At 38.0% G+C, this 10,650-nt stretch overlaps 1 pseudogene; it reads left to right on the forward strand.

The window, feature by feature from the left end:
* Positions 1–933: 933 nt before the first annotated feature.
* LOC110202870 (large ribosomal subunit protein uL29 pseudogene) lies at positions 934–10,440 on the forward strand (annotated as a pseudogene).
* The last annotated feature ends 210 nt before the right edge of the window (positions 10,441–10,650 follow it).

Here is a 10,650-nt window from a genome sequence, read left to right on the forward strand (position 1 = left end):
AGGAAGATGAGTCTTCTTGCCTCCTAGCACCCTATCCACTGTGCCACCTAGCTGTCCACAGCAAGATTATCACCAACATATTCCTAGATACAATGCTTCTATGCTTCTCTCTCTCTCTCTCTCTCTCTCTCTCTCTCTCTCTCTCTCTCTCTCTCTCTCTTCGAGGCAGTTGGGGTTAAGTGACTTGCCCAGGATCACACAATTAATAAGTGTCAAGTGTCTGAGGCCAGATTTGAACTCACCTAACTCTAGGGCTGGTGCTCTATCCACTGAGCTACCTAGCTGCCCCCAGTGCTTCTCTCTTAATGCAATCTAAACTCACATTAGCTTTCTTTTTTTGGGGACAGGGTGTCACTGATCTAGGTGGCACAGTAGAAATAACACTGGACCTAGAGTTAGAAAGACATGAGTTCAAATCTTGCCTAGATACACCCTAGCTGTGTGTCTCAGTTCTTCATTTATAAAATGGTGGTAATAACAGCATCTACCTTACAGGCTTGTTGTGAGGATCAAATGAGTTAATATGCGTAGTGTTAAACTGGTGGCATCCTCACAAACTGTGGACCATTTTTGAATAGATAAGTTCTAAGGAGCTGTTTGAGATACACAGAATTTCAGTGACTTGCCCAGAGTCACAGGTTAGAGTCAAGCCTTGAACTCAGGTCTTACAGAGTCCACTCACTGCATCATATCAGGCTATTTCTCCACTTTTAAATATCCTCATATAAAGAAATCTACTTGTCTTCCCTGTGCCTTCTTTAACCTTTCCATTCTCAAAAATGTCAATCATGATTTCCTCTTCAAAAAGGAATGCTTGAAACTAGGCTGCAACTGGGAAAGGCTGAAGCTGATGGACCACTTGAGTTCAGGAGTTCTGAGGTCTAGTAGAGCTAAAGCAGATTGCACGTCTGCACTAAGTCTAGCACTCATATCATGAATCCCAAGAAGTGCGGGGTGGCAGGTAGGGTCACCAGGATGCCAGAGGATGGGCAAACTGGCCAGGATACCAAGGAATTATCTTGAATCTTAAAGTTCCCTGGGTGAAATAAGAAAAGAAAGAAAAAAGGAAAGAAGGAAGGAAGAGAGGGAGGGAGGGGGGAAAGAACAGAGGGAGAGAAAAAAGAAAGAAGAAAGGAAGGAAAGAAAGGGAGAAAAGAGAGAAGGGGAAAGAAAGAGAAAAAAGAGGAAAAAGAAGAGGAAGAGAGAAAGGGAAAAAGAGAGAAAAGAAATTTAGAAAGAGAAAAAAGAAATGAAAGAAAGAAAGAGAACAAAGAAAAGAGAGAAGGAAGGAAGAAATGGGGGAGAGGGAGAGAGAGAGAATGTGCTATTTTACTGGTGTAGGTATTCCCACCATAAATGTAGATCACAAACTGCTTCTAAGATTCAGTAACCTTATGTTCTCAGGAGTTGCCTTGACCAAAAAATCCCGTCTACCTCCAGTCAATCCTGTCAAAGCCTCTCTGGACATTGCCAGGCTCCTCCTTAGAGTGCAAAGCCCTGGGACAGTGCTCGGTGCCTTCCAACCTGGCCCTGTGGGGCAGCTGCTGATGATAGTACAACTCATCTTATTAAAAGAAAATGTTCATGTTTATAAAATGCTTGCCTTAAAACAACCCAATAAGGAAAGTAATACAAGTGTTGGATAAGGATGGTGGCTGGACCTGGGTCAGCACCTTCGCAGTAACTTATAAGTTGTCCTATAAGACAACTATAAGAGTCCTATAATTTTCTCTAGCTAAGTTATTTGCCTAGGGTCAGCAGGTTTGTGGCAGACCTTGAACCCAGATCTTGGCTTGGCAGCTGGCTTTCTATCTACTACACCATACCATATAAATACTGTAAATATCATTTTACAAATAAGCTTCAGGAAGGTTAAGGGACTTGCCTAGGATTACCTAAGTGAGTAATGAGCTGGAATTTGAACTCACGTCTACTTGTTTATAAGTCCAGAGAGCTTTTCAGTACACAGGGCTGCCTCCTATCTAGAATGCCTTCTGTTGCCTTTACCAGGGGTGGGGAATCTGCAACCTCTTCCCAAGTAACATCTCTTCCATGAACCCTTCACTAGCTGTCCTGCCTTATCCTGCTTCAGTAGCTGCCCTTTTCAGACTTTTAAGATGCTCCGACTCACAGAAGACTTCACACTTAAGACAAAAGCCAAAGTACTAAATTCCCTGGAATTTTTTGAGTTCCCTTTTTCAAAGTTGCCGGGTGATAGCCAGCAGAATGATGCCAGTTCTTCACTCTTATCTCTTTTCATTTTGTAAAGGGTTTTTTTTTTCCTTCTGCTTGGAGTTGCCAGGAGCTCAATTCTAAAATGTTCATTATCTTGACATTCCAGGTCCTGGTGGGGAAATAGTTTCATGCTGCCCTGATGGACAGTGTGTCAGGAACAGAGAGTACTCGCTTCCAAGTCGGGATGTTCTAACAGTAGCATGAAATTCCCCTAAGATAGATCCAGCTCTGAGACTCTCATGGTCCTCCTACTGTTCTCTATTTCCTCATTTATGTAAGAGGTTTTCAATATTTTTAACCAAAGAGTTCAAATAATTATAATAACTGATCTTTATGAGGTACTATGAGGTTTACAAAGCATTTTGTACATATTACCTCATATGATCCTCACAACAACCCCGTGAGATAATTGTGATGTTTACTCTTATCTGCATTTTACAGATGAGGAAACTCAGACTGTAAGTGTCTGAGCCAGGATTTGAACCGATAGCATGGCATAGCAGAAAGAGTGCCAGGTTTGGTGTCCGAGGACCTGGGTTCAAATCTGTGACCTTGGGCAAATCATAACCTTCCTGGATCTCAGTTTTCTCATCTCTAAAATAAAGGAGCTAGACTATAAATGACCTACAAGGTCTCTACCAGCTTCTAAACTAAGAGTGTATGATCTTGACTCAGTGTTTACACTTTTATCCACTAGACCATGTTGGCTCTTATGGAACATCAGCTGGAGAGCAGAACTTGGAGCCCTCCCAAACCTGGGTTCAAATGCCAACTCTAATGCTAAGTAACAAAAATAACAACAAAAACAAAAACACTCTTACCCCACTGATGTGGCTTTAAAGAGCCTCGAGAAGAAACCAAGACTTCTCAGATATTATGTTAAGGAAAGAAGCATGAAATACTTCAGAGAGAGGGAAAGGACTCATATATACACAGATGTTCACAGCAGAATTCTGTTGTTGTTGTTGTATGAGAGGGGTGTACCATACTCCAACCCTAATTAATATAATTAACAAGATGCTCTATAGCCCGATACCTTTATTAGGTGAAAATGCTTCTTTGATGGTTACAGAATCAATCAACCAAAAGGGTAAAAATAAGTGTAAACAAGTCCTGGATACTTCCCTTGAACCAATTAACCAATAAAAGCCTTGTGACCAACCTACTTAATCAGTTTAAAGTTTAAAGGGGTCAAGTGATTTGACTCATTGAATATGATCAAAGGATGAAATTAGATTGGGATTGGTTGAAAGAATTCGTCCCACTTCTGGATCTTGCAGGAGAAAATCTTGCAGGAATATTTTAGCAGCTGCCTTGAGAGTGCAGTAAGGGTTAAAGGAAGGGAGTATAGAGGTACAGAGAGAATATCACACACTGTCAATGATCATATCACTAGGGAGACTGAATTAGTAACAAACAACTTGACTAGATGCTGAGAGAGGACAAACTAGTCACACTGAGCAAAGGTAGCTCCAAGGAGTATGACTTCTTTGGGATGGAAATAACAAAAGCTTCAAGATACTCAGAGCCTAAAAAAAAAGCCATATATACCTCAGGGAGGAATCTGGGATGGGAGAAAAGGACTTCTATCCAACCAGGACTTGTGAGTTGCTACTTTGCTCCATGTGCTCTCTGTGTACCTACTTGTGGGATGGCTAGTCTGAGACTTTGTGGGAGAAGGAGAGGGAGGTATGTTTTGGACTAGCCAGTTCCAACTGATTTGAACTATCAGTGGATAGAGTGCTGGACCTGGAGTCAGGAAGACTTGAATTCAAATCCAGCCTCATATACTTACTAGCTTTGTGAGTCAAAACAAGTCACTTAACCTCTGCTTTTCTCAGTTTTTTCATCTGCAAAATGGGATTTTTCTCATCTGACTCATAGGATTGTGGTGAAAACATACAATAACATTTATAAAACACTTCATAAACCTTAAAGAACTATAAAATGCTAGATGGTGTTATTATCATTATCCTTTTTTTTTACTATTATGCCTTGATAAACACTAATTTCTAAAAGCTAACTAAGGCTAGCTAATTGATATTCAATGGATAATCAATGGGGAGCACATTAGTGGGGGCTCATGAGTGACTACTAAAAAGCAATCTCATCTTTCAAATTTACCCTAGAAGGGGCAGCTAGGTAGCATGGTGGATAGAGCACTAGACCTGGAGTCAGGAGGACCTGAGTTCAAATCTAGCCTCAGACTCTCAACACTTATTGTCTGTGTGGCCCTGGGCAAGTCACTTAACCTGTATTGTCTCACAAATCCAAAAACATAAATTTACCCTAAAGCCTTAAGGGTAGAATATATTCAGCCAGTATATGGGTCCATAACATGACAGCTATAGTGGGAGTTTAGGAAACAACTCTTTGTGGGGACACTATAGCAGTAAAGAGGTAGAAATAGAGTGTTTGTCCATCATTTGGAGAATAACTGGATACATTATGATATGTGAATATAATAGAATATTATTGTACTATAAGAAGAATTGGATAGTAATGTAGAAATCTGGGATGACTTGAAAGAACTAAAGAGAGTGGGTGAGTAGAACCAGAACAATTTATACAATGACTACAAGAGGAAAACAGTGATGGAAGACTTAAGAACTCCAATGAACTCAATGACTACCCATAACTCCAGAAGACTGATGTTACAATCATGCTTCCCACCTCTTGCAGAGAGGTAGTGGGGTGTGGGTACATAAATTTTCAGACATCACTACTGTGTGGCTTTACTTTGCTCAACGATGCTTATTGTTGCAAAACAGAGGTTTTATTCTTTTGGGGAAAGGTAGGGGAAATTATGAGATAGCCTGTGGGGGATGGGGAATATTAATGATACAAAAAAACAAAAAGAAAATAAAAGAGTGCCAATGAAACATTAAAAATAATGCTTGGAAGAGAATAGAATTCAGGGGACAGAAAGATAAGCACAGTCATGTGGAAACTATTGAATTAAATGTAATATATACTTTTTAAAACTTTTAGAAAAACAAACAATCCAGAACAGAGATTCATGGTATCATATATAATCCTCTTTTCTGTTGTTTATGTACAGAAATGTTTATACATATTGATATTTAGCAAGTTCAAAACCATAAAAAAATTAAAAACAACTAAGGGAGGCAATATGAAAGAGTGAAAAGAGACATGGATTTGGAGTCAAAGAAAACTGAAGCAGAAAAAAGTTAATTGACTTCCCAACTCTGGTCTTTCTGACCACAGGCCCAGCATTCTGCCCCTTGCATCTACCTTCAAAATATATACGAAGAAAATGAAAGGTAAAATTGGAGGAGGGAGATGCAGCACAAGGAGAATTTGGAAAGGGAACTACTAACTTCACACAGGATTTCCAGGGGCTCATTGGTTAAACAAACACTTCTTTGAGTCATTACTATTTTCATTGATAACATTCCACCTCCAAGTTTCCTTTCATCCGTGTTGTATAGTCAATAATCACTTAATATGCATTTATCAAGCACTTACTAGGTAATCATTTCATTTATGTTGATATCTCTACATGCTCTTTCCCTCAATTGAAGGTAAGTTCCTTGAGGACAGAAACTGTTGCATTTTTCCTTTGTTATTTCCATCAGCATGCATATAGTAAGTGCTTAACATTTTTTCTTTGTATCAGTTTATATGTCTTCCCATCCCTCCCTATTCCTTGTATTCATCATTTTGTACAACATAAGAATATTCTGTTACATTCACATACCCCAGTTTGTTTATTACACAGTCCATGAGCATCTGCGTGTTTCTATTTCCTTTCTGCTACAAAAAAGTATTCCTGTGGGCTATAAATATTTTGGTGTGCATGAAACATTTCTTTCTGTCTTTGACTTCCTTAAGGTACATGCTAAACACTGGGATCTCTGGGTCAAAGACATGGACATTTTAGTTGCTTTCTTTGAGCCTTTTGGTGGCCTTATTTGAGTCTCTAGCTAAAGCTGGCAAGTATTTTCCCATGGCATCATAGTCTCTCTCACACCCCCTTTTATTTGTTTGTTTTTTCCCCTTAAAAAAATCCATCTCCTAAACTTTAGAACTGGATCATGGAGCCAAAGAAAATTTGTTGAGCCCTGAGCTCACTAGGTTTTCCTAGACTCTGGGATTTCCCTCCTTTAACCTGTTCCAAGGAGAGTTACCTGCCTCATATAAGGTAACTTAAAAGTGAAATCACATCAGCAAGGTTCATGTCCCATGACTTTATTGGTCTATAAGACCACATCTGTTTCCTTCTAGAATGAGAACTTCTCGAAGTGCTTGAACTTTGTGGGGAATAATGTGGTTTCACACCTGGCATTCCAAGCATTTGATCAATTTTCTTTCTTTCTTTCTTTTTGAAACTACAGTATTTATTGAGATTCTCTGTATTATCGTATCATCATATCTACTTGTGTTACAGGTAGCTCCCAACATGAAATACACCTTTTCTCAGGCATGGGGAAGATTGACCACATCAACCAGAGAGCAGGAGGCAATCTTGGCATCTGCTATGTTACCAAGTAAGGCTTAAGCTGAGAGATAAGAAATGCTAATGAATTTGTCAGAATGAGGCAGCACTTTATCTCAAGGAGGTTTCTCCTTTTCTAGCACATGAGCCACAATTAGAGTTAGAAATGGAGGGCCCAAATGAACTCTGAATGATACCCTTGGAATACAATTTCAGAAGCATGAGCTGACTCATGGAAGGTGGCCAATCTTTCCTTAAGTGCTAAGGCTGCTTGTATATTATTAAAGTCATCACCTTCTTGATATAGTGGCTAGCCTACAAGACTTGAAACTAGAAAGACTTGGGTTCACACATCATCTCAAATATCCATTAGCTGTATGTCCCTGGGTAAGTCACTTAATGCCCTATGTCTCAGTTTTATCAAATGTAAAATGAGGGGGTTGGGCTCAATGACCTCTAGGATCCATTCCAGCTTTAAATCTATAATCTTCTGAATTTTTCTTTAAAGAATCCTGCATAGATTGTGTAGTTTGCTTTCACCTAGTCACTGCCATCAGGTAAAGTACTACACATTTTTCAATGACTGCTTTATAGATTATAACACACAGAAGAGCTTCTACAGGAACTAGAGCACAGAGGATAGAGTATTGGACCTGGATTCAGGAAGACTGGATTTCAGATCTAGCTTTATTTACTTAGGAGGTTAAGAATGAAAAAATAGAAGAAAAATGTGAAATATATCATCGGAAAAACAACTGACCTGAAAAATAGATCAGTGAGAGATAATTGAAGAATTATTGGACAACTTGAAGGCCATGATAAAAGAAAGAAAGAAACCTGACATCAAACTTCAAGAATTTATAAAAGAAAATTTCTCTGACATTTTAGATCCAGAGAGTAAAATAGAAATTGAAAGAATCCACTAATCACCTCCTGAAAGATAGCCCAAAATGAAGTCTCAGGAATACTATGGCCAAATTCCAGAGCTCCCAGGTCAAGGAGAAAATATTTCAAGCTTCCAGAAAGAAAGAATTCAAATACTGTAGAGCCACAGTCAGGATCACACAAGATTTAGCAGCTTCCATGTGAAAGGAGCAGAGGGCTTAGAATATGATATTCCAGAAGTAAAGAAGATAGGATTTCGACCAAGAATAACCTGCCCAGAAAAACTGAGTGTAATACTTCAGAGGAAAAATTAAATATTTAATGAAATAGAGGACTTTTAACATTCCTAATGAAAAGAACAGAGCTGAATAGAAAATTTCACATTCAAATAGAAGAATCAAGAAAAGTATAAAAATATAAAAATTAAAGAGTAACCACCAAGGACTCAATAAACTTATTTTACATGTAATTTTACAGCATATAATAATATTATATATAATTATATATATTTTATATATAATTTTTATTGTGATAATTATATTCCTACATGGGAAGATAATACATGTAACTCCTAAGAACTTTATCATTATTGGAGCAGTAAAAAGGGGCATACAAAGACAGAGGGCATGAGTATGAATGGATTATGTTGGGATGATCTCCAAAAAAAATGAAAGGATGAGAAAGGGGGATCAACTGGGAGAAGTATTTTCTTACATAAAAGAGGGGTGCAAGAAAGAGCTTTTATAGTGGAGGGGATAATGAGGCATGTTGGGCAATGCTTCAACCTAAATTTCATCAGAATTTGTTCAAAGAGGGAAGAATATACATGCATATTCAATTGGGAATATAAATAAATCTATCTTACCCAATAGGGAAACAGGAAGAGAATGGTGAAAAGAGATGGGAGGGATGATAAAAGGGAGAGCAGATTAAGAGAGGTAATAGTCAGAAGCAAAACATTCTTTTAGGAAGGAAAGAATAAAAGAAAGAGAGAAGGATAAACAGAGAAAATAGGATTGAGGGAAATGTATGTTAGTAATCACAACTGAATGTGAATGGGATGAGCTCATCCATAAAATGGAAGCAGATAGCAAAATGGATTACAAATCAGAATCCAATAACATATTGTTTACAAGAATCATACTTGAAACAGCAAGACACAGACTGAGTTAAAATAAAGGGCTGGAGAAGAATCCATTATGCTTCAGCTAAAGTTAAAAAGGAAGGGGTAGCAATCATAATCTCAGACTAAGCCAAAGCAAAAATAGATCTTTTAAAAGGAATAATCAAGGAAACTACACTTTGCTAAAAAGTACCACAGGTGATGAAGTGACATTAAAACTTTTTACAGCAAGTTTCTCTGATAAAAAAATAAGAGCCACTCTTCAATTGATAAACGCTCACAGGATACAAACAGTTTTCAGAAGAAGGAATCAAAGCTACCTATAGTAATATGAAAAAATGCTCTAAATCACTACTGATTAGGGAAATTTAAATTAAAACAATTCTGAGGTATCACCTCACATCTAACAGAAATTACAAATGCTGGGAAGGACGAGGGAAAGTAGGCACACTAATGCACTATTGATGAAGTTATGAACTCTTCTAACCATTCTGGAGAACAATTTGGAACTATCCTCCCCACCCCACCCTACAAGTTTTACAACTACAAACCCTTTAACCCAGCAATACCATTGCTAGGTCTATATCCCCAAATAAATCAAAGAAAAAGAAAAAGGACTTATAAGTACAGCTCTTTTTATCATGGTGGCAAAGAATTGGAAATTGAACGGAGGTTCGTCAGTTGGGGAATGGTTAAACAAATTGTGGCACATGATTGTGATGGAGATTTATTGTGCTACAACAAATGACAAGGGGGATAGCATTCAGAACAAAATACACGATAAGACTGATTTTAAAGTGAAGTAAGAAGAACCAGGAGATCATTGTACACAGTAACAGCAATGTTGTAATGATGATCAACTGCAAAACACTTATCTACTCTGATTAATACAATGATTCAAGACAACTCCAAAGGACTCATGATGAAAAAATGCCATCCATCTTCAGAGACAGAAATGATGAATTCTGAGTGCAAGTCAAAGTATAATTTTCTCACTTTCAATTTTTTTTTGCTTTTTTCAATATGACTATTATGGAAAAATATTTTGCATGACTTCAAATGTATGATTGATATAATTTTTGCTTGCCTTCACAGTAGGTGGTAGAGGAATGAGAGAGAGAGAGAGAGAGAGAGAGAGAGAGAGAGAGAGAGAACTTAGAATTCAAAATTTAAAAAGAAAACAATGTTAAAAATAATAAAGTTTTAAAACAAAAATATTAATTCATTAATTTTTAAAAATAGTTTTGTGAGTCTGGGAAAGTTATTTAATCTCTTCCTGAGTCAGTTTCCTCATCTGTAAAATGGGGATAATACTCTTTCCCCTCAGAGCTGGTGGTGGTGCGGCTGATCTGTGATCACAGCAAAAATCAAAGCCAGGGATCTTTGTGGGAAGAAGAAGGAGGAGCTACTCAAACACTTAGATGCTTTAAAGGTGGAACTTTCCCAATTGAGAGTAACCAAGGTCACTGGAGGAGCTACAGAGCTGCATCCAAGTTTTCCAAGATCCGAGTTGTCTGAAAATCTATTGCCTGAGTTCTCACTGTGGTCAACCAGACACAGAAAGAGAACCTCAGGAAATTCTATAAGGGCAAGAAATACAAGCCCCTGGACCTTCAGCCCAAGAAGACTCATGGCATGTGCCATAAGCTTAATGAGCACAAGGAAAGCCTGAAGACCAAAACAACAGCAGAGAAAGGAACTCCTGCATCCCCTTTGGAAATTTGCTGTTGAGGAATAATTTGTTAAGGTGCTCAATAAAAAGACAAATTATTATTTTTAAAAATGGGACTAATAGTAACACCTTCCTCTCAGGGCTGTTATAAAAATAAAATGAGATGTTATGTGTATGGTACTTTGCAAAACTTGAAGCATTATATTAATGCTAAGTAGTAGTAATGGTGAGAACAGGAGGAGGAGAAGTATAGTAGTAGCAGTGGTGGTAGTAGTA

The sequence above is a fragment of the Phascolarctos cinereus genome, unplaced genomic scaffold (assembly GCF_003287225.1).
Source record: "Phascolarctos cinereus isolate Bilbo 61053 unplaced genomic scaffold, phaCin_HiC Scaffold_3;HRSCAF=262, whole genome shotgun sequence".
NCBI classification, from domain to species: domain Eukaryota; kingdom Metazoa; phylum Chordata; class Mammalia; order Diprotodontia; family Phascolarctidae; genus Phascolarctos; species Phascolarctos cinereus.